General features: G+C 40.8%; 1 pseudogene across 1 annotated transcript; it reads right to left on the bottom strand.

Moving 5' to 3' along the window:
- Positions 1–3,767: 3,767 nt before the first annotated feature.
- Positions 3,768–24,043, bottom strand: LOC127487157 (cytoskeleton-associated protein 2-like; annotated as a pseudogene). Its single transcript, XR_016212633.1, has 10 exons — positions 23,832–24,043; positions 22,892–22,975; positions 21,478–21,556; positions 20,498–21,367; positions 19,520–19,722; positions 16,479–16,649; positions 10,898–10,975; positions 5,188–5,448; positions 4,314–4,387; positions 3,768–4,183 (listed from the first exon to the last, which is right to left on the bottom strand). The product of XR_016212633.1 is annotated as a cytoskeleton-associated protein 2-like (transcript).
- Positions 24,044–24,498: the final 455 nt, after the last annotated feature.

Here is a 24,498-nt window from a genome sequence, read left to right as displayed (position 1 = left end):
TTCTAGTATATGCTTTGAGCTTCCCATGCTCTTTTTTTTTATTTTTTTGACAGGCAGAGTGGACAGTGAGAGAGAGAGACAAAGAGAAAGGTCTTCCTTTGCCGTTGGTTCACCCTCCAATGGCTGCCGCGGTTGGCGTGCAGCGGCCGGCACACCGCGCTGATCTGATGGCAGGAGCCAGTAGCCAGGTGCTTTTCCTGGTCTCCCATGGGGTGCAGGGCCCAAGCACCTGGGCCATCCTCCACTGCACTCCCTGGCCACAGCAGAGAGCTGGCCTGGAAAAGGGGCAACCAGGACAGAATCCGGCGCCCCAACCGGGACTAGAACCCGGTGTGCCGGTGCCGCTAGGCGGAGGATTAGCCTAGTGAGCCGCGGCGCCGGCCTTCCCATGCTCTTTTACTGGGGGTTTTTCTTCCTTTACCTTCTTTCATATTGATGGCCGTGTTTCTGTGTTTCTGAGTGTAGCACATCTTTAAGTATCTTTTGCAGGGCCGGACGAGTGGCCACAAAGTCTTTCAATTTCTGTTTGCTATGAAAGGTCTTTATTTCACCTTCATTCACAAATGACAGCTTAGCAGGATATAATATTCTGGGCTGGCAATTTTTCTCTCTTAGCACCTGGGCTATGTCTCGCCATTCCCTCCTAGCCTGTAGTGTTTCTGATGAGAAGTCTGCTGTGAGTCTAATTGGAGATCCTCTGAGAGTAATCTGACGTTTCTCTCTTGCACATTTTAGGATCTTTTCTTTATGTTTCACTGTGGTAAGTTTAATTACAATGTGTCATGGTGAGGATCTCTTTTGGTCATGTTTATTGGGGGTTCTATGAGCTTCCTGTACTAGGATGTCTCTGTCCTTCTCCAAACCTGGAATGTTCTCTGCTAGTATCTCACTAAAGAGGCCTTCTAATCCTTTCTCTCTCTCCATACCTTCAGGAACTCCTAGAACTCAAATGTTGGATTTTTTAATAGTATCTTGTAGATTTCCAACAATATTTTTTAGGTTTCTAATTTCCTCTTTTCTTTGGTTTGACTGTATGTTTTCCTGTGTTCTGACTTCTAAGTCCGATATTCTCTCTTCTGCTTCACCCATTCTGTTTGTAAGGCTCTCTAATGTGTTTGTCATTTGATCTATTGAGCTCTTCATTTCATTTTGATTTCTCTTCACTATCACACTTTCCTGTTCTACTAGTTTCTGCGTTTCATTTTGATTCTTCCTTAAAATTTCATTTTCACGAGAGAGATTTTCAATCCTGTCCAATAAGGATTTCTGTAGTTCAAGGATTTGCTTTTGAAAACTTCTAAATGTTCTTATCATAAATTTTTTGAAATCCGTATCTTGCATTTCTTCTATCTCATCATCTTCATAATCTTGGCTTGGGGTGTTTTGTTTATTTGGAGGCATCATAGTATCATCATTGATCTTGTTCCCTCGATTTCTGTGTTTCTTGCTTGGCATAGTTACTTCTTCTTTCATCACTGTGCATTTGTTTATTTTTTTTTTTTATTTTATACTATGGCTGTGTTAAGTGGACTGCTTGCTGTTGGAGGAGCCTTGGAGGCTTGAGATGGGTGTGGCCTGAGAGTTCTGCTTGGTTCCTCTGGGTTACGTGTGTGCAAAGGTGACACCCTTAGGTTATGTGTGGTAAATCTCTTTTATTTATTTATTTATTTATTTATTTATTTATTTATTTAATTCATTCAGGAGGTAAGTAATACCGCACCACACAGCTGTGCAGAATTGATGGTATTTAGTTTCCAATCTCTGGCTTCTACCCAAAGAGTCTGTGCAGGCTCTGTTTCTCCTCTGGACTCCCACTGGGTTGCCTAGGCTACTGAATTGTAGTGATTCAGTGCCTTAGCTCTCCCCTGTTGTTATGTAAATCCAGAGTGGGGGCCTGCTCTTTGTGTCTTACAAACCTTGCAAACTCTTGCAAACCTTGCAACCTTTGCAAGGTTGGTGGAGAGAGAAACCCCCCACCTTTTTTCCTTCTCTCCTGTAGTCAGTCTGGTGAACTTTCCCGCTCCCCTCTAGATTCTGACCACCGTTTCCCTGCCAGTGTCTTGGGTTACTGAGCTCACCTCCCCTTCCCACACCTTTGTGTGGACTCAGAGCCCTGGGCATCCCAACTCTCTCCGCTGGTGTCTGTGTGACATCTACTCCCCTTCCTGCACTGGCGCGCAGCCCCTGCAGCTCCCGCAGCTCGGCTTCTGCGCAGTGGGCAACCTGGTTCTCCCAGTAGGTCCTCCGAGTCACAGCCACTAGATCCAGAAGAGTTTCCTCTGCAATTTTTTCCTGATCCTTTTTCTGAAGCTACTGTAACTCCACTTTTATTAAACTAAATTTTCCTGGACTATCGGTGCCCGCCCTCACTATTCCGCCATCTTGCCTAAAGATCTTTTTAAGATTTATTTATTTGAAAGACAAAGAGAGGTAGAGCGAGAGAGGGAGAGAGAGAGGTCTTCCATCTGCTGGTTCACTCCCCAAATGGCTGCAATAGCCAGAGCTGGGCCAATCCAAAACCAGGAGCCAAGAGCTTCTTCTGGGTTTCCCAAGTGGGTGCAGGGGACCAAGGATTTGGGCCATCTTCCACTGCTTTCCAAGGCCATAGCAGAGAGCTGGACTGGAAGTGGAGCAGCCTGGTCTTGAACCGGCACCCATATGGGATCCTAGCATTAGACAGTGGCTTTAGCTACTATGCCACAGCACTGGCCCCAAAAAGATAAATTAAAGTCATTTACTGTAGTTCATTTAATGCAGATTCATTTATGCATCTCATAAAATATTGGTTAAAATAAATGTCATTGAAACACCACTATACAGATATTTTTATTGTATACATATCAGCTATGCATTTAAAAATAATAAAAATCCTACTCTCTAGAACATAAGAACACAATAGAACAGAGATATTATACAAATGTAATGAATATACATAAGTATATGATTTTTACCACACTCATATTACATACATAGTTTTTAAACTAATCTTTTACGATTCACTTATCTGAAACTTTAGAGTTACAAAACCATGTATGAAATGAAAATATTAGTTCTGGGACTTACAAAACAGCTTTATTGGTGGATTTATATATGGGGAGAAAATGCTTTACTGTATGTAAATTTTATTTTGCTGCAGTCATGACTGAAAAGTAAAGTTGTTATAGAGGAGAAAGCAAGTATAAATATTAACTATTTTAGAAGTGATACCTCAACAAGATTGACATTTATTAAATATTATATATTCCTTTTCCTAATTCAATTCTAATAGTTCATAAACTATCAAATGAAGCTATGGAAGTTAATGTTTTAGGTAGTCAAGTTATAAAAAGAACTCATTTTAAAGTTTCAAATATCTACAAAATGTGGCTTCTTTTCTTTCTTACACAAGGAACCCTCTTTTAGGATTAGGCTATTTATCCTTTTTGGTGACCTCAGTTATAATTTAAAGAAAGAGGCCAAGAGACCAGAGACACAGGCTATCACTGATGAAGTGACAGTGAAGAACCACAAGCTGTCCAAGAGACACAGCAGGGCACAACAGTGTGGGTAACAGGAATCTGGTGGAAAAGCAAGCCAAACCTCGTTTTATACTTGAAGGGAGTTGGTTCTACTCAGTCATCAAAGAAAATTATCACAACTTTTTAAAATGCAAAACTAGAAACTCTATCAAGAACATTTTATTTTCTGATGATACATCTTACTGTACTTAGATTTAGTAAAGAAGCTAACATGACCAAACCTGTATATAGTCAAGGAACACAGTAAACTAGCTGTTTTAAACTATTTATTTTAAAGAAAAGTGTTGAGATTGACAAGGCAGGATTATGTTTTCATTGCATAGAAAGGCAATGCCTGTTACAAGATAAATGTTAGTAAAGGAGATCACTGTCAGGAATACTTAGAATACTTAGGGACTTAGCCATATCCAGACCAAAAGGAAACACAAAGCCACACAAAACACAACACTCAGGAATAATAAAACCCCATTCTTCTTCAGAGCTTTATTCCTCTTCTGTTGTGTTGGTCTCGGAGAACATCGTGCAGAGTGCTACATTAGGACGGCAGACAAAAGCGTCAGCTTCACTTCCCAGCTCTGTTAACTGCTCCAGTGAAGACACACAAGGATAATGGTCTTTTAACATATCTGGCAATTTGGATTAACACTGTCTGATATCATGGTCTCCTTGGCAAATGCCTCAACTATGCAGAAACCTTCCAGTTGGATAGAAATGATCAGAAGATTTGTGATAGAGACCCTTGAAGATGACTCTAGGCTGAATAGTAAGCAACTGAACAGATTGGCAATTTGGAACGTCTCACTGGTGTAAAAAACTTCAGCTCTTTATATGTAGAATTTGTTTCATCAAATTGCATCTTCTTTTTTACACTGATAAAACACAAAATTATTCCCAGAGTTATAAAAACTATTTTTTGAGATTTATTTATTCATTTGAAAGGCAGAGTTATTGAGAGACAGAGAGGGAAAGAGATCTTCCATCTACTGGTTCACTCCCCATTTGGCTATAACAGCCAGGGCTGGACCAGTCCAAAGCCAGCAGCCAGGAGCTTCCTCTGGGTCTCCCTGGGATCTAAGCACTTGGGCCATCTTCTGCTGCTTTTCCCAGGCCATTAGCAGGGGGCAGGATCAGAAGTGGAGCAGGAGGAACATGAACTGGCACTCATGTGGGATGCCAGCATCACAGGCAGCAGCTTTAACCATCATACCACTATGCTGGGCCCCAAAGTTAACATTTTTATTTTGTACGTCTATGCTATTTATCATTCTATAACTTATATGTTACAGCCCTGTGATTGCTTATCTTGTAGAAAGGTACAGATACTGTAAACCTTGAAGAGAGGAACTTACTCCTTCCATCATTTGTTAGAACTTGTATACAGTAGATACTTGACTGGTTAATTCCTAAAATGTAACACCTACTATTATTAGCAATATACAGAGATTCCATAAAATGACATAGAAGTTTTCTTTTCCAAAATGGCAATATTTAGAAAAAAGCAAAGCAAAGAGAACATTTAAAAGGTGAAATGGTCCAATTACATTTAATTTGATCAAAAGTTTTCAATATTAATAAATGATAGTTCCAATCTGGAGCTACCTTAGAAATACCATGTTTATTATCCCTAAGCATGAAAAGAAATCTCAGCCATTATATTTTAAAAGTTTACCTTTGCAAGTATGCCATAGTGGATACATTATATTTAATTATGCAACTTGCTCTGGTTTCAGTATTGGGGATTTTAACATCATTGGTTGAATCTTTTATCATCTTGTTCTTTCCCAATCTTGAAACACCACATTTCTATGATGTTTATTTTCTATTTCCTGTTTTACTGGTTCTAGATTAAGATCTTTATCTTCAGTGTTGCCTTCTTGGATTTGTTCCTTGGTACATTTACTTTTTAGTGTAAGTTTTTGGCCAAATTTTAGGAACAAAATCAGAAGACATTAAAGTTATTCTTAGTTGGCCCTTATTTTCAAAATAAAAGAATGAAACCAAACTGCCATTTCTTAACCATCAATTCTCCTAAGTAAACACTGTCATCAGAATGAGCATTTAGCCGAGCAGCTAAGATGTCCACATCTCATACTGGAGTGCCTGGGTTCGAGTCCTGGCTGTGCCCCTGATTCCAGCTGTGCCTCTACCTTTCAAGTAAGTAAAATGAAATAAACATTTGAAAAATGAAAATAATTGTAAAATGAGATAAGCACTATAAATGAAAAAAGAACCAAGGATTGTTATAACCTGCAAAAAGGAACAACTCATTTTGCTTGTGGTACACAGAGATGGCAAGCGTAAGCTTCACAAATAGCATTTATCCCGAGTCTTGAAAAATGAGTACTGGACAAGACCAAGAAAGAAATCTTAGTATGACACATAAAATGAAATCACCTATTAATATAACATTAGGGGCTGGCGCTGTGGTATAGCAGGCAAAGCTGCCACCTGCAGTGGTAGCATCCCATATGAGCACCGGTTCAGGTCCCAGCTGCTCCACTTCCAATCCAGCCTGGTAAAAGAGTGGAGGGTGGCCCAAGTCCTTGGGCCCCTGCACCCTCAAGGGAGACCTGGACGAAGCTCCTGGCTTCTGATCAGCACAGCTTTGGCTGTTGCAGCCACCTGGGGAGTGAACCAGCAGATGGAAGACCTCTCTCTCTCTCTCTCTCTCTCTGCCTCTCTGTAATTCTGCCTTTCAAATAAATAAAATTAATCTTTAAAATAAATAAATAAAAACATTAAAGAGCTAATGTGTTTAGAAGGTAATGAGAAAAGTGGCAGTGTGGGAGGAGGTGAGGAGCTGACAAGTAGGCAGGCGCACAACTGTAATGAATTTATATGCAAGAAATTTGATAACAATTTCATTGGAGAGAAAGATATATTTGGTTGATGTGAAGGATTGTCTATAAAGGCATGGAATGAAAAGGAATGATCTATAATGGTAAGAAGGCAAAGCTGTTGTAAATAGAAAGGTCAGGAAAGGAAGGAAGGGTCCATTTGAGAAATATTTTTGAGTCAGGATTTCATGAACAAATAAAATGATGTCTATGTATAGATGAGTGTGCATGTTCCTTCAAAAATTTCTTAGGAGTCACTGATGCCAGAAGAGATTTTTTTTTTCCCCTTCTGGAGAAAGGAAGCAGTATGAGAAGATAAAGAGTTCAAAATAAAACACATTAGATTTAAATACTTTTGAGACATCCTGATAAATCCATTAAGCTAAAAAGGTCTCTGCATTTCTTTTTAAGGAAAATTATTAGAGAGTTTTACTAAGAGATGTTTCTTGATAAGTGACTATGACTTTTTTTAGTGAGTGAAAGACCAAGGTGAGAAAAAGGGAACATGGAATCAGTAATTCAACAAATAATTTAAGCATCTAATATTTGTCAGGCATTGCATTAGTATTAGGGATACAGTGGTCAGGAAGATTCTATACCGTTCTTGTCCATCAAGCTTACTGTTTAAAATATGAGACAAACAAATAAGTAACCAAGTACACTAAATATTGCATAGGGGAAAAAAAGGGAGTACAAAGCAGGTATATTTAACCTAGATTGTAGGAGGAAGAAAAGGTGTATTAATGTAGGTTAATCATGAAAGTGATGTTTAGTTAAGGTCTAAAGGGTAAGTGAGAATTAGGTAAAGAAAAAGCAGATTTTTAAAATAGATTTATTTATTTATTTATTTGAAAGGCAGAGTTATAGAGAGGCAGAGGCAGAGGCAGAGAGAGAGGTCTCCCATCGTTCGCTCCCCAAATGGCCACAACAGCCAGAGCTGGGTCCATCCAAAGACAGGAGCCAGGAGCTTCTTGGGTCTTCCACTTGGGTGCAGGGGCTCAAGGACTTGAGCCATCTTCCACTGCTTTCCCAGGCCGCAGCAGAGAGCCCAGGTGGGAAATGGAGTGGCTGAGACTTGAACTGGCACCCATATGCGATGCCAGCACTGCAGGCAGAGGCTTTACCTGTTATGCCCCAAGTTCTTTTTATGATTTATTTGAGAAGAAAAGCTAGAGACAAAGAGGGAGGGACAAAGGCCTCCATACACTGGTTCACTCTCCAAATGGCTGTAACAGCCAGAGCTGAGCTGATCAGAAGCCAGGAGCCAGGAGCTTCTTCTTGATCTCCCACATGGGTGCAGGGATCCAAGCAGTTCCACTGCTTTTCCAAGCCATTAGCAGGGAGCTGGATTGGAAGTGGAGCAGTCAGAACTCAAACCAGAGCCCATATGGGATGCCAGCGCAGCAAGTGGTGGCTTAACCTATGATGCGACAGTGCTGGCCCCAAGGAAGATTTGCATGAAAAGACCAGGAAGCAAAGATAGTATGATCCCTCCTGGGAAATGAAGACAATAAAAGACACAAGAAGGAAACAGAAGGTTTGGGGCAGAGGAAGAGTGACAAGAGAAGATGCTGGAGTCAGAAATTCGAGCAACTGAGTGACAGGACAGGACTTTGGCAGCGTTGGGAATGGCTTAGGATGGAGCAAGAGTAGAGAGAGGAAACAAAGGAGACAGCTATTGTGGCCCAGCTGAGCTACAGGAGATCTTACCACACTAATGAGAGGAAGCATGGAGAGAAGTAGATGGGTTTTAAAAAGATATTTAATCCCTGTGCTTGGGAAGCAGGAGTAGGGAGATAGGAAGGGTAAGGGAGTCACAAGCACCCCAAGATTCTGCTTTGGACAGCTGGATAGCACCATTCATTTAGATCAGGAACCAAAAGAAGGTTCAGATTTAGGGAAAATTATGTGTTGGGGCAGCCACATAGTGGCATTGCTGGGTTAAGCCACCACCTGTGATGTTGGCATCCTGTATTGGACCTCTGGGTCAAGTCCAGGCTGCTCTGCCGCAGATCCAGATTCCTGCTAGTGTTTCTGGGAAAGTAGTGGAAGACTGCTCCAGTGTTTAGGATCCTGCAATCTAGATTAGGATGGTGTTCCAGGCTCCTGGTTTCAGTGTGGATCAATGCCCGCCACTGTGGCCATTTGAGGAATGAAACAGCAGATGGAAGATCTCTCTCTGGCACTCTTAGCCCTCTAATTGCTCTTTCAAATAAATAAATAAATAAATATACATACTTATTTTTAAAAGTTTAAAAAAGTATTGTGTTCAAAGTTTGGATTTGAGAGTTTGAGCAATGTGAGCAGACATCCCCAAGTGGTAACGCTGGTCTGTCATTTTATTTTTTTTAATTTACACTGTGCCAAATGCCCAACCTTTGTCTCAATTATTACTTGTTTTATATCCCCCACTTATGTTCTCTGCTGTTTATAAATAATTTTTATTTGCAAAATGGATCTTATATTCAGATCTTACAGTGATATATTTCAGAAAGCCAAGAGTTTATAGATAGCTCTTTTTTTCCCATCCAAAGACAAACATTCTCCTGCTAGAGAACACCAGTTTTATTCTATTAAGGAAAAATAAGAGTAACTGAATCAGATTTAAGTACTGGTTTTAGCTTTTCACATTACCTTTGGAGCTAGTGAGAACTATGAGGAAAACTCTTTATACGGCTTTTACTTCCACTTTGCTGTTTTAGCAAGTAAGACACAATTGGGTTAAATCTTTCTCTTCCTTTTGTATATACTAATTAGTCTTTCCAGAGTTTCCTCTTTTCCTATTCTTCTTAAGCTATTAAATATTCCTAGTAAGATCAGGTCATACATCCTATGGGGTCTATTAACAGTTGCCTTAATATGTAATATTCCCCACTGAATTAAGCATACTGCCAACAGAATGGTCTCCTAGAACATATTATTAGGTTTATATGGCATTAACATATTAACTCCACCAAGCAGTTGTGGGTTTTTTTTTTTTTTTTTGGTATTTCACATAACCAAATACTTACAATTTCTAATTAAGCATGACCTTTGTTATTATTTAAATTTTAATCCTGAATCTAGAGTTCTACATTTTAAATTCATTTTGTGTACTAAAAATAATGGTACTGTATCTGCTCTGGAAAGCAATCTGGCAGCATACATCAGAAACCTTAAAAAGTTTAAAATCAGGGCCAGCACTGTGGTAAAGCTGCCGCCTGCAGTGCTGGCATCCCATATGAGTGCCAGTTCAAGGCTTGGCTGTTCCACTTTCGATTCAGCTCCCGGCTAATGTGCCTGGGAAAGCAGCAGAGGATGGCCTGGGTCCTTGGGTCCCTGCACCCATGTGGGAGACCTGGAGAAAGCCTCAGGCTCCTGGCTTCTGATCAGCCCAGCTCTAGCCATCTGGGGAGGGGACCAGCAGATGGAAGGCCTATCTTGCTCTGACTTTGCCTCTCTGTAACTCTGCCTTTCAAATAAAGAAGTCAATCTTTAAAAAAAAGGTTTAAACAATTTTAACATAAATCAAAAGAAAACAAACAGAGACAGGGAGGCAATAAATAGTATGAACTGAAATATTTGCTGATTAGGTGACATATAGCAAAAATAAAACCCGAAAACCAAAAATAAAACTGGAAACAATGTTTCTAAACAAGAAAACAAATTAGCTTACATTTAAGTTAATGAATGTTAATGGCTGAAGTTTAGTAAACTTACTATTTGTCATACACTATGATACTTGCTTTATATACATTATTTCATTCAGTATCCTCAACAATCACCATCTTATAGTGCCTAAGGTTGGCAAAACCTATACTTGAATCTAAAAAATGTTTATATTCTATGTCTGACAGCTAATGAATCTCTTTCATACCTCTACCTATTATATCCAAACAAGGAATTCTTGAATGAGGTTTTCTAGAGCACAAAATAGATGACAGAATTTAATAGGTGAAGTCTTTAGAGATCACCCAATTAAAATGCCTCATTTAAAAAATATTTTTGAAATTTTTATTTGAAAGGCTGAGACAGAGAGATATTTTCCATTTGCCAGTTCACTTTCCAAATGCCCACAACAGCCTAGGCTGGGTCAGTCCAAAGCCAGGAGCCTGGAACCCAATCCAGGCCTCCCATGTGGGTGTCAGGGACTTAAGTACTTGGGCCACCACCTGCTGCCTCCTAGGGTGCTGCATTACAGGAAGTTGGAATCAGAAGAGGGGCTGTGACTCAAATCACAACACTCTGATGTGGGATATACACATCCCAAGTGGCATCTTAACTGTGGCTCCAAATGCCTACCTCAAACTATCTGGTATTTGTAGAAAATTAAGGCCTAAAGAGGTAAAGTAACTTCCATAGATAATCAATGACAATTTGGATTTTGAACCAGAACTCCTAATTAAAAATTCCTTACAATACTTAAATCCACTTTATCTGAGAGGTAGGTCAACAGAAACAGCTTACATATTTTAAAAAGTTAAAAGATAAAAGGAAAAATGAATTCTGCAAAGAAATTTAACAAAATCACAATTTGCTTGAAGGAAATGAAACAAAACTTACCAAAAATAACCTTTTCTAGACTCTTCATTGTTAGAATATCTTTTATTCTACAATTGTATGTCACATCTCTTCAATAGGCTTAATTTTTTTAAATAAAGAAAGGAAATCCATATTAGTTTTATATTCTCAGACATTAACTAGATGATTCAAGTTGAAAATGGTAAGGCCAGTGATCAAAATTTCACTTTTAAAATATGACAGTATTTGCTTTATTTATAAGATTAGTTTATTTATAAGATTTATTTCTTTATTTCAAAGGCAGAGTGAGAGATGAAGAGAGCTTCCATCTGCCGTTTCACTCCCTAAATGGCCACAATGGTCAAAGCCAGGAGCCCAGAACTCCCTTCAGATCTCCCACATGGATGGCAGGAGCCCAAGTACTCAGACCATCCTACCTTTCCAGACACATCAGCAGAGAGCTGGATTGGAAGCAGGGCAGCCAGGACTGAACCAGCACTCTGAATGGGATGGCAGCATTGCAGAGGGCAGTTTAACCTGCTGTGCAACAATGCCAGCCCCGAGATAATGGTTCTTTAGTCAAGCTTCTCAAAACACTTAGTAGTTACTAAGATTTAAAAATGACCATTTTTTCCAAATTATAGGTAACAATGAACTTAGAGGATAGAATTTCATCAATTTAAAATTTTCCCTATTTTTCTGAAGCCTTTGATAACTATTGCTGTTTTCCTGATATAAACAAAATTAATGAAGATGGTAAATTAACAGTATCAGTATATATGAAAGGGCTGAGAATTAAATTTAATAGCTCCTTTTCTCCTATATTTAAGTTCAGTATTATATTTTGCTTCACATGTTATTAAATGCATCTCTGAATAGCTTAAGGTTGATCAGCCCAATATATTTCATTTATTCAAAACTTTATTAAATGTGCACTATTTGCATGTATCATAGTACTTACCATGTTCCTTTGAGATATCATGCCTGCTAACATAATACATTCAAGATAAGTGAGCAGTCCTGGATTACCAAGTGCTCCTGAATTCCCATCTGCTTTCAAATTTTTGACCAATTCTAATTCCTGTTTTCCAACTCTGCTCTGGTATCACATCTTTCTGTTTACATTACTGCATTGTACACACAGCAGTGGCTCTAGTTTTACACCCTAACTACACTGCTTTAAGCGGCCTTAAAAGAAACTTCCATCCTGGTTTACTGTGGCAGGGATCTAATACTCCCTTTCAATTAGGATTCTGTCAAATACAATTATCCTTCAATAATGTAATAATCAATAAGAGAATATCTATCCAATATTTGATTTTTGATTCCGGTGTGTTGCAAGCGCCTGCTGTCATGCAGCTTGACAGTAGCAAGTGCGACATACGACTTGTCAGTCATGGGGAAGAAAGGAACACCAGGACACAAGACTGTCTTTCCAATGAGATTTTATTGCTTACACACCAGGGGTTTTTTATCACACTGCTCATCAGCATGCTCAGTGAAGTCAATACACTTATCAGTATCAATATACTTATCAATCTATACTATTTAATACACTTATCAATAAACTTAACACCACTACTTAATCATGACTTAACTACTTAACTCAGCTACTTAGCTTAACGTAACTACTTAGCTTAACTACTTAGCTTAACATAACTACTTATCTTCTACTTAACTTACTTACTATAATACTTAACTATCAGGGTAACACTATTTCCTTAATGACTAGAGGTCTACTGGAATCTATACCATTAATATCAATAATACTACTTGAACTTATTCATTAATCCACAGATCACAGTATACACAGATACAGTATACAGTGTTAAAGTAATTTTGAGGGCTATCCAATTATAATAGTATATGTACATCAAGGTCTCCAGCATTATTTGCAGATACCTTGCATGGGGTCAAAACATAGGGTCAAAGCATAGTTATATTATATTACACATGACTAACATTATTTGTAAAAGCTGTGTTTTCAAGGCTTATATCACTGTCACGAAGAAGAGTGTCAGTGTTCAAGGTCCAGAGCTCCATGTCTCGGCAGAGACGGATCTCGGATCAATCACTTACAGGCAGGAAGTCGTGGGAAGACTGTCACTCTGGGCAGTAGGCTCAAAGTTCCCAGGCGGATGACCAGGCGAGAAGTTGGAGAGGTCCCCTGTTGAGAGGCCTGGTCTGGCTCTGTGGTCAACTCCGGCATCAGGCTGATAAGGAATCCAGCAAGGCGGTGAGGCGGCATCTCAGCTGGAGTTTTGATCTCCTAGTCACCTTGTGTCGCTTAGGAAGGGGGTTAGCGAGCTGGCTCTTCAGCTCCAAGTGCAAGGAGATCCAGAGGTTCACATGCACTGGGGCCACGTGCGTGCGCATGCGCACACACACACACTAACACAGAGACAGTGGGGTTATAGCTCAGGGACAGCTCTGCAGGTCGCAGGTCGGCTTGCGCCACTACCTGCTCCGTGCAGAGTAGTGGGCTGCCTCTTCAGCTCCAGATGTGTGGAGATCCAGAGGTTCACACACATTGGGCCATGATCCCCAAGAGGATGGAGAGAAGTGCAAGGGCTCCCCTTTTTATCCTCATTTTCTGGCAGTCCTCCAGCTTGCCATCCTCTGACTTGTTGTCCAATCAATGCTGTTTCCTCCTTGCTTACAGTTGAACAGTCCAGTCAATACTGTCCCCGCCTTACTTATGTTGGAACTGATTATGGATTGTTAGTTATTGTCTGTAGCGCAATGCTGTTTCCTCCTTGCTTACAGTTGAACAGTCCAGTCAATTCTGTCCCCGCCTTACTTATGTTGGAACTGATTGTGCACTGTTATCTAACTGACCAGAGACATCTGCTTGGTATGATTGGGAGTGTCTCCCTAACAGCCGTTAGGTATTGCCTCAGCTTATGACTTATAACTCCACTTTACTTTTATTTTGTGGCTAGTGGTAACTTTTTAACTCAATGTTTTACTGTGGAGTTTCCACAGTTCATCTCCTTTCCAGGTAAGCGGTGATCCGTGACTCTTTTTGAGACTCCTGTGGGATTCTCCACAGTCCACCCCCTTGGCTCTCGATGTCTCTCCTGAGTGAGAGGCATTGTGAGGCTCAAGAGGGAGCAATCCTGAGTCATTCCAGTGGCCTCTAAGGTCCACGCCGCTGCACCTTTATTTACTAGGAAGGACAGTTCTTGAGTTATAGTGATTCCTTTGTTGGGAATCTATACCACGTTTCCACAATTTCAGCAAAATGGAAGATAAACCTATCTTCTATTCTTTAGACATCTCCATGAGTTCATCTTTTTTTTTTTTTATTATGCCCTCACTGCCCATTGCTGATATATTGTAAAAGGTCCAAACTTCTTTTTTTTTGGATTGCAGAATTCTGTTAGTCATGACAGTCTATAACTTTATACTTAGCAGTCTATAGCTTAATGATCTACGTTCTAATTTGACCACTATACCTACTATGACAACACAAGCTTAACACACAATCATAATCATACTAATAGCAATAACTAACAATCCATAATTAGTAATCAACAATCAATAATCAAACATCAATATCACATCATTGACATCATGATATTCAATTCATATATATATATATTTTATTTTTTATACCACAAAATATCTGTGAAACAATTATCTAATTAAGGAAAAATTCTATTACATTTTATGTATTCTTTCACATTCTTACTCTCTAATATGGGCTTTCACAGACATTCATATACTGCTTTACATTTTAGTGACCAAAAGAAGTATTCAGGCCATTTTATCTCTTCATATTGCCTAGCATTTTTACATTCAAAAACATCATTATGCCCTAGATGAAAAATGCATAATCTAAGCCAAAATTTTCTATGTGTACTGGCCTTTTTATATACAGGAGTGTCCATAACTATTTATTAATACATATCCTACAGTCTAATTTGGGGTTTGTTGCTATTTTTATATTTTGCTGAGAATCAACCTTTCTTAAAGAAAGGCCAAAAAGATGAATTTTTTAAAATTAGTTATGTAAACAGTCTCAAAAATATATTTTTAGAAACTTGGTGAAAAGCAATTATGTCTGTACATTCAGCTATAAAAACAAAAAATCTTCAACCAAAGAAAAACTCTTGAGAAATGATTCACTCTTTACACAGGGTTTCTTGTATCAATAGTTTAGAAAAGGTGAGAAATATGGTGGTAATACTGTTAGAGAAACTAGTTGGTCATTTTCTATACGTGAGCAGGACGATTTCATGTGGAGCATAAACATAAGTACATTCAGATATACTCCTAGAGGCAGAGTTCTTTCACAAAGCCATCAGAGCTTGATTTTATATATATATATATATATATATTTTTTTTTTTTGACAGGCAGAGTGGACAGTGAGAGAGAGACAGAGAGAAAGGCCTTCCTTTGCCGTTGGTTCACCCTCCAATGGCCGCCACAGCCGGCTCACTGCGGCCGGTGCACCACGCTGATCCGAAGGCAGGAGCCAGGTGCTTCTCCTGGTCTCCCATGGGGTGCAGGGCCCAAGCACCTGGGCCATCCTCCACTGCACTCCCGGGCCACAGCAGAGAGCTGGCCTGGAAGAGGGGCAACCGGGACAGAATCTGGCACCTCGACCGGGAGTAGAACCCGGTGTGCCGGCGCCACAAGGCTGAGGATTAGCCTGTTGAGCCATGGCGCCGGCCGAGCTTGATTATATTTTAAAAGTTGATTTAGTTATATTTGCTTTATATTTAATTAAGAAAATTTTAATGTTAAAAATCAGTTTCACAGTAAATATCCCAAATAGCAAATGTACACAATGACATGTTATGCTAAAACATTTCTCACAAAAAGTTTCATTAAATTCACATTTGAGCCTGTCTGAAAGTATGCATACACTAAGGCAGCGGTGGGGAATGCCTATCGTGCAGTCATTTGGCCTGGTCCTGCCAAGGCAAACACAGGCAGGACTTGAAATTCAATACATCTATAGCATGCTAATCATAATTTTGTATGGCCTGTGAATGATGTTTTAATTATTCAAACGGCTGCTCACAGGAAAAAAAAAATTCCCCACCCTTGAACTAAGGTCTGATTATCCCTAGTACATGACAAAAAATTTTAGAAGGCTTCGAAATAGCTTCTTCTTTTCTTTTCTTTTTTTTTTTTTGACAAGCAGAGTGAACAGTGAGAGGGAGAGACAGAGAGAAAGGTCTTCCTTTTGCCGTTGGTTCACCCTCCAATGGCCGCCGTGGCCGGCGCACCACGCTGATCCGATGGCAGGAGCCAGGTACTTATCCTGGTCTCCCATGGGGTGCAGGGCCCAAGGACTTGGGCCATCCTCTACTGCACTCCCTGGCCACAGCAGAGAGCTGGCCTGGAAGAGGGGCAACCGGGACAGAATCCGGCGCCCCGACCGGGACTAGAACCCGGTGTGCCGGCGGCGCAAGGCGGAGGATTACCCTAGTGAACCACGGCGCCGGCTCGAAATAGCTTCTATAATGCAATCCTTTAGTGTCTGAACATTCTTTACTATTATACTATTTATACATAAACCAGTTTTATTAAGTTACATTATCTTGTGTCCCCAAAATAATTCTGTATCTTTTTCACTGTAATAATATATATAAATAAATTTTAACTCACCTGAGCCCCTGCCAGAATGGCCTTCTCATAGATTGCAATAATATTTTCAATAGGACTTGTGATTGGTTCAATACATGCAAGGCAAATCCAATATTTAACAAGTTTTGTGGCATCTGGAATATTTTTAATCAGGTCATTTAGTGTGATTAGTATTTCTTCTTTTGGGCATCCCTAAAACAGCAAGAAATAACATGTGTGATTTTTTTTTACCCTACAAACTATGAATAAATAATAATTCAGCTTATTAAAATAAAAATCATCCTAACTTCAAGAAGCATAGCATCAGCAATGAGTATAAGGCAAAAGAAATGAAATATTAGTTGAGACATAAATAAGCAGTCTTCAAAACGTTAATAGAAAATATATATTATGTGGGGCTGGCGCTGTGGTACAGTGCGTTAACACCCTGGCCTGAAGCGCCGGCATCCCATATGGGCGCCAGTTCAAGTGCCGGCTGCTCCACTTCCGATCCAGCTCTCTGCTATGGTCTGGGAAAGGAGTAGAAGATAGCCCAAGTCCTTGGGCTCCTGTACCCACCTTGGAAACCATGAAGAAGCTCCTGGCTTCTGGCTTCGGCTTGGCGTAGTTCCAGTCATTGCGGCCAATTGGGGAGTGAATCATTGGATGGAAGACCTCTCTCTCTCTCTCTCTCTCTCTCTCTCTCTCTCTCTCTCTTTCTCTCTGCCTCTCCTCTATCTCTGTGTAACTCTGACTTTCAAATAAATAAATAAATATTAAAAAAAATAAAATGCATATTATGAAAAAGTTATGTATGAATTTTGGTCTTGATGTTTATCCTCTTGTCTATAGTGTGGTTCCATGTTAATACCTTACTTAGAATTTTCTTTTGAAAGATTTTATTTATTTAAAAGGTAGAGTAATAGAGAGAGAAGAAGAGACAGCAAGAGACCTTCCATCTGCTGGTTCACTCCCCACTTGGATGCAAGCACTGCGGTTGGACCAGGCTGAAGCCAGGAGCCTATAGTTCCATCAGGGTTAACACCAGTGTCACAGGTGGCAGCTTAACCTGCTGTGCCACAATGCTAGCCCCCTTACTTAGAATTTTTGCATCTATCAAATGTTTGAGAACAGCCTGAGGATTTTTTTCCATATTTGTTGTCTTTTTTTTTTTTTTTTTTTTAAGATTTATTTATTTATTTGAAAGGCAGAGTTACAAAGAAGGAGAGGCAGAGGCAGAGAAAAGAGATCTTCCATCCATTGGTTCACTTTCCAAAAGGCCACAATAGCTGGGGTTGGGCCAGGCTGAAGCCAGGAGCCAGGAACTTCATCCAGGTCTCCCACATGGGTGCAGGGGCCCAAACACTTGGGCCATCCTTCACTGCTCTCCCACGTGCATTAGAAAGGAGCTGGAACAGAAGTAAAGCAGCCGGGACTCGAACCAGCACCCACATGGGATGCTGGTGCTATAGGCGGCAGGTTTACCTGACATGCCACAGCACTGGTCCCTCCATATTTGTCTTTGTTGGGTTTTGATATTATGGCCAAAATGAATTTGTAGTGGTTTATGTAAGAGTTATATTTAGTTAAACAGCAGGGCAGAAAAATTCCATAGTATCAAAACAAAAAACCTTACTGCAGCAAAGTAATAATAGGACCAGCGTTTTTCTGAATATAATTTTCATGGGTCCTCAAAAGGTTTAAAGATGTCCATCTATGGGGCCAGCGCTGTGGCGTAGTGAGTAAAGCCGCTGCCTGTAGTGCCGGCATCCCATATGGAGCACCAGTTTGAGTCCCGGCTGCTCCACTTCCGATCCAGCTCTCTGCTATGGTCTGGGAAAGCAGCAGAAGATGGCCCGAGTCCCTGGGCCCTGCAACCATGTGGGAGACCTAGAAGAAGCTCCTGGCTCTTGGCTTCAAAATCAGTGTAGCTCTGAGTGTTGTGGCCATCTGGGGAGTGAACCAAGCGGACAGAAGACCTTTCTCTCTCTCTGTCTCTCCTCCTCTGTGTAAATACAACTTTCAAATAAATAAATCTTTGAAAAAAAAAAAAGTTCATCTAGAGTAAGTTTTAAAATCATACCCTACATTCAGTCTTGTTTCAGATCTTAGACACTAACGGTTCACAAAAACAAGATTAAACAGTAGCCAATAAATAAAGAAAATATTCTGGGGCTGATTATTATCACTCCAGAAGATTTTGGTTCAAATAGTAAATTTTTACAATAAATTCAAGACCAGGATGATATTGGTTTAGAGATGAATGGGATTTTGTTAGAGAATTATTTTCATTATCTGAATTTAATCTGTGATAATGGTTCACATAATTATTATTATCATTATTTTTAAAGATTTTATTTCTTTACTTGAAAGTCAGAGTTACAGAGAAGCAGAGGCAGAGAGAGAGGTATTTCATCCACTGGTTCCAGATGGCAGCAAAGGCCGGAGCTGCACCGATCCGAAGTCAGGAGCCAGGAGCCTCCTCCAGGTCTCCCATGCGAGTACAGGGGCCCAAGGACTTGGGCCATTTTGTACTGCTTCCCCAGGCCATAGTAGAGAGCTGGATTGCAAGTAGGGCAGCCGGGATTAGAACCAGCACCCATATGGGATGCCGGCACTGCAAGCGGCGGCTTTACCCACTATGCCACAGCGCAGGCCCCAATGATTACTGTTAATAGTACTCGTGTTGCTAGCTTTCGGTAAAATACATTATGAGTGTAAAAAAATTTTAAGTATGTTGAATAAAGATAAGAAACAGAAATATCAGAAGTGAAAGTAAATATCTACCCCGTCCACTGGATACTAACATCTTACAAAACTGGAACTCAAATAAAAACCCAATTATCCCTTTGTCCTATTTATGTAAACTCAGTGGAAAACTCAGTCAATGAAAGACTAACAATCTCACAATTAATGAACAAGGCAGTATATCTTACAATTAGTTAATTAACTGTGCAAACAATCTGACATTAAATCAACAGCAACTCACTGACATTACTTGGTTAAAAAGACTGACAATCTAATTAATAAGTAATCTTCAAACTTTAAAATGCTTTACAAATGTTGTATAAAATAAACATTACCTCAGTAATCAGGTTCAGGCATTCAGAAATTGCCTTGTTTACTTTTTCAGTAAATAGTCTTTGCTCATCTTCTTCTGCCATGGTAGTCCAGAAGGACCCAACCGGTTTTCCAGCTTGTCCCTCAGGCTCAGGTTGTTGAACTACTGGGTTAGAAGGTCTTTTCAATACTCTTCCTTTGCCAGCTTTCCACTCACTCAGACGAGCTCTACAGTTAGAAGCAGCAGGTAAGTATTACTTTGATATTTATGATAGAATTCTGCCAAATGGAGCAAGTTTCAAAGTATTTCAGGTCTTTAAGTGGTTCTACACTAGTGACACACACCTAGTTCACAGTTTAAAAATATCGAACACATTGGCCGCCTTCGTGGCTCACTAGGATAATCTTCCGCCTGCGGGGCTGGCACCCCCAGTTCTAGTCCCAGTTGGGGCGCCGGATTTTGTCCCAGTTGCTCCTCTTCCAGTCCAGCTCTCTGCTGTGGCCTGGGAAGGCAGTGGAGGATGGCCCAGGTGCTTGGGCCCTGCACCCCATGGGAGACCAGGAGGAAGCACCTGGCTCCTGGCTTCGGATCAGTGCAGCGCGCCAGCCATAGCGACCATTTAGGGGGTGAACCATTGGAAGACCTTTCTCTCTGTCTCTCTCTCACTGTCTAACTCTGCCTGCCAAAAAACCAAAAAACAAAAAAACAAAAAACTGAACACATCAAGATCAAGTGTATGCTCAAAGATCCCAAGTTCATTTTTAAATGGAGAGGTTATAAAGTGGTTCCCAATTATTTTGCACTTAGGTTACAGAATGCAAACTAATAAAACATACTTAAACACAATCTCTATCGGATCATATTGTCCCATGACATATGACATCATGCACATGACAGGACACATGAAAAATTCTGGTATAGTCAATGAAATTATAAGCCAAATCCAAAAGTGATATACTACTGAAAATTAAAGTAATAAAATAAAGAAAATTACAACTACTTACTTTCTGTTCTGCAGTTTCTTTGGGTTGACCTGACCGACTACTAACAGCTGCCGTTGCTATAGTAGGTCTTTGCTGGTCAACGGGTTTTGACTTTTCTACCAATTTGGCATTAGAAATGAAGTAGGCTTGGCTACCATTTCAGATGCTATGCCTCTGGACAGTGCCTTGTTTCTTTTTATGTCCTGAGAAGAAGCAGTTTTGACACTAGATAAAGCTGGTTTTGATTGTAATAACTCTTTTCCCGAGGCCCTTTCCGGATGGTAACGTTGGCCAAGGTTCTACTGATGCTTTGCTTCCCCGTGTTTTGGGTATTATCATGGTGACTTCTAATAGGAGGTCTCACAAGTTGTGTATTCTGAGATGTAGCGCTCACAGATTTAGTGGCAGCTGTCATATTTGAGGATTGCTCACTTTTCACTGTTTCACTGCTAGTGTTTATAGGCTGAGGCTTTGTGGCTTTAGAGACAGTAGTTGCAAGTTGTTGTTGTTGTTGTTGTCAAACTTGCATCTTTGACTTGTAGAGGTTTTCTGAAAGAATTAATCTTAGATTGTACAATTTGACCACGGTAAGCTCCAAGCACAGGTTTTTTGGGCATGTTAGCATCTTGCTTTGGCTTTTCTGCAGTCACTGGTTTCTTTTTATTGTTGTTTTTAAGGTGAAATGCTTGGCTTAATGTCATATGTTGACTTTGGGGATCATCTTTAATTGATAACAACTGCATAGCTTGATTATCATCACCAAAATTCTTTGCATCAATTGCTGTGGTTGAGTTGTTTAATTCATTAGACAGTTTTAAAGGAACACAATTTTTGTCCACCATTGTATTTTTGTCCCCTGTAGGTCTATTGAGATTTTCTTTATCAGCCTAAAAGAGTTATTTAAGACAAAACGGTAGTTTAGGACTCATTTCTTTCAGAAAGAGTTTCTGAAGGGGAAAAAACAAAGATATTTATGAGTTCTATGTTCATCTCTTACCATTTTTGTTTTAAGATTCAGAGCTTTTGTTCCTTTTTGGACCTGGTCCTCATACATCATCACTGTCTTGTCTCCACAACTTAAAAAAAAAAAGAGAGAAATCAGTTCTGTATCAGGGAGGTTTCCTTTTGGGAAGAAGGATTGGGGGGATATTAGTAATTAACCAATTTTACAATTTTATATTTTAAGTTGAGGCAAGAACTGAGATGAGATTTATTTCTCCTAAGAAAAAGTTTTATTACAGTGCAGTAGCAAACAAGACAATTGAGGAATTTTCCTAAAAGTCTTAACATCTTCCCTACCATAGAGTATGTAAACACATAACAATCTTATTCCAAATCATTTTTATCTAGTGTCCAAACAAGTCTTCAGAAAAAAAACCTTTATCAAGCAACACCTCCTTAGGTTAGTTTTAGCACTTACTAACAGATTTATTAAATTGAGGAAAATCTTTTTTTAAATATTCTTCCCAAAGGAAATCCAGAATTTACCACACACAAACCAGGATACATTAAAAATTGTAGTTTTTAGTTGGCATTGTGTTTAGGCCATTTATCCAAAGCAATGTTTTCTCTAACTAACCTAATCTGCCTTTTACAATTATAGACTGACCAGCACAGGCTGTGACAATCTTTTAGGTGATTCTAATGATTTTATCCAACATGAAACAAGAGGAGAAAAACATCAGACCTGTAATTGACTCTAAAACAGATCTAAAGTCTACAGATTACGTTAAAACATGAAAAAATTGTACATTTAGAATCCACACGATTTGATATCTGCAATAATTAATAACTATGGTTATGCCACCTTTCACATCTTTGTTCAATCGGCTTAGAGAAGTGGCAAAGCATTGACAAAGCCAGGAGCACACATTTTGAATGGTGGCTTTGGTAATAATGGCTTTAGTAATAATATTACTAAATTATTATTTAGTAATAATAGATTACAGCCCAGCTTCTTATCAGGCAAAAAACCTGGAATGATGCTATTATGAGCTAACTGTAGAAAATGAGGGAACCTTTTGTCTTTCTACTTCCATATACTTTCATAAGCTTTGTTTTTGCTGTAACCATGTAAAATTCTAAAAATGTAAATAAGATAATATCAGGAGTTTTCTAGTTGAATTGAGATTAAAACAATCTTCAAATCTCTGCATTTTGGAAACCCCTGCCCCGCCACCTACACACACCTTTGTTTCTGCTTAAGAATGTGAATCAATTTAGATAGAATAACTCAACAATCTAATGGTACACCATCCAATAATGTACCACGAGCCACATGTAGGTCCTGAGGTACTTGAAATGTGGCTAGTCTACACTGAGATGTGCTGAAAGTGCAAAATAGCACCAGATTTGAAAACTTTGTACCAAAAAAAGAATGTAAAAATAAATTGGAATAAATTTGACCTCACCTGGATAATGTCTGATTTTCCTGTTTGTATGAAAAAATGTTTTTCTTCTTAACAGATGTTCCTTGAATTTCTGTCTTCTTTGTTCTAAATAATAAAATATAGGATCTATAAGTCAACATTAATTAAAACAGCAAATATTGCTAAGTGGAGATTTTATTTCGAAAACTGCTGTACTTGAGATCACATTTTCCATTTCCAGAAAAGCGCCCAATTCAGCACTGCCTTTGGGAAATAATTCCATTAATAAGCGAATGTGATCATGAAAGGCCCCACAAGCACTGTGCAGGAGAATCATGTTCTCCACTGTCTACGCTGCTGAAAGCCATGCCTCAGGGAACCGAGTGGTAGACTAGGCGAGACACTGGACTCCCAAGTTCTAACTCGCCAGAACTGGTTCAGCTGAGAATTACTGTTTCCTCATCTGTAGAACAAAGAAATAACAGTAGTCGTATTTGTTGAGACCCACTTAACCCCAGGGTTCCCAGAATAAGGAAGCGAGGAAGTGAATCCAAACATCAGAGCAGGCAAGCCCACCACGCCAGAGGCACTCACGACCCGGCTCGGGGAGGGCTCGGGGAGGGCTCGGGGAGGGCTCGGCGCAGGCGCAGGCGCAGGCGCAGGCGGACTGTGCACCCGCGCTGCCCTGCCCCGCCCCGCTCCGGCAGCGGCCCCACCACCCGCGGCCCGGGACCCCCAACGCCACCCACGCATGCGCACTCGCTCCGTCACTAAACGGATTCCTCGTGTCTACCGGTCCGCAGCCGGCAGCCACCGCACAAAAGGCTCTCAACCCGCACACTATCGCCACAGAGCCAACAGCCACCGGTTCGAGTGCTCACACCGTCGGCGGGAGGCCCGGTGGCCCTGACCGCCGGCCCCCACGCCCGCCCGCGCCCCTCCGGCCGGCTGGCGCCGCTCCCGCCATCTCGGCCAGCCTCACCTCTGAACGCGGACTGGGCCCTCTGACTCGGGGGCAGCTGCAGGTCCCGGGGAACTGCCGGCGTGCTCATAGCAGCCCGTGCTCGGAGGATGCGCGTCTGCTCGGAGCGGCTCAGACTCCCTCAGGCCGCGGCCGCCGGACACTGCGCGCCGCGGCCCCTGCGCTAGCCTTTGACAGCGCGGGCGCCGCCTCCGCCCATTGGTGCCGGCGTGAATTGAATGGGCCAATAGGCGCAGAGAGGCGGGGCCTGCGCTGCGGGTGCCGGGAGCGTGCCCGGGCGTCCACCCGGGTCCGTGCCCGCTGAGCCTGTGCGTTTCAAAGTCAAACAACGCTCTTCGTCCCGACTGTGCAGCGTAGGAGGAGTCGGTCCGCTGAATCCTCACCTAGCAGCGCCTCGAGGTTGCAGATAGGACGAGTCCCCGGACGGTCACGGTCCTTTGAGGAAGGCAGACGAGACAAAAAAGTGTGCTCTGGCTGCGCCTGTTGTAGGACAACGGAACCAGCAGGCTACGTACCGAGAGCACGAGTATTTCCCTCTCGCCAACGTGACCCCATTTCGAGCCTCATCTCTGCTTCGCAGATGACAAGCTCGGAAATTATGTTTCCACGTTTGCTGAGCTCGCAGACGGGAACTGGAGTCTGTTTTCTATGCCTGCATACTACACAA

This window comes from Oryctolagus cuniculus, chromosome 9 (assembly GCF_051225735.1).
Source record: "Oryctolagus cuniculus isolate XC-2025 breed Fujian yellow rabbit chromosome 9, ASM5122573v1, whole genome shotgun sequence".
In the NCBI taxonomy this organism is placed as follows: Eukaryota; Metazoa; Chordata; class Mammalia; order Lagomorpha; family Leporidae; genus Oryctolagus; species Oryctolagus cuniculus.
This window is presented reverse-complemented; position numbering and strand designations above follow the sequence as displayed.